Here is a 585-nt window from a genome sequence, read left to right on the forward strand (position 1 = left end):
GGAGGCGGGGGTGAGTTGGATGGGGTACCTGCGGGCGTAGAAGACGGGGGTGTCGTCGGGGACGAAGACGTCGACGCTGTGGATGTTGCCGCCGCGGGAGGAGATGCAGTCGGAGATCCGGGACGGTGAACTGCGCGCGGAGGCCAGCGGAGTCGAGTCAGTCAGGGGAAGGGGGCCGGGAGGGAGGAGAGGGGGAAGATAGGAGAAGAAGATTACCTGACCACGATGAGGTGGTAGCCAGAGCGGAGACGATGGAGGGCAGAGACGGAAAGCTTGGGGGAGGCGGGGAGGTCGCGGGCCTCCTGTCCTGGTGGACGTGGAGGCGGCGCCGAGGCTCCAAGTCTCCGGCGGCTTCGAGGGTTAGGGAGGGAGGCGGCGCCGAGGCTCCAAGTCTCCGGCGGATCCGAGGGTTAGGGAGGGAGGCGAGGGAGGCGACGCCGAGGCTCCAAGTCTTCGGCGGCTCCGAGGGTTAGGGAGGGAGGCGAGGGAGGCGGCGCTTGCGGGGGAGGGTGCGGGGGAGAGGGTGCGGGTGGTCGTCGGTGAAGGTGGAGTGGGAGACGGTGCGGGTCGGGTGTCGGCGGCGGC

Source organism: Triticum dicoccoides, chromosome 3B (genome assembly GCF_002162155.2).
Source record: "Triticum dicoccoides isolate Atlit2015 ecotype Zavitan chromosome 3B, WEW_v2.0, whole genome shotgun sequence".
Classification (NCBI taxonomy): domain Eukaryota; kingdom Viridiplantae; phylum Streptophyta; class Magnoliopsida; order Poales; family Poaceae; genus Triticum; species Triticum dicoccoides.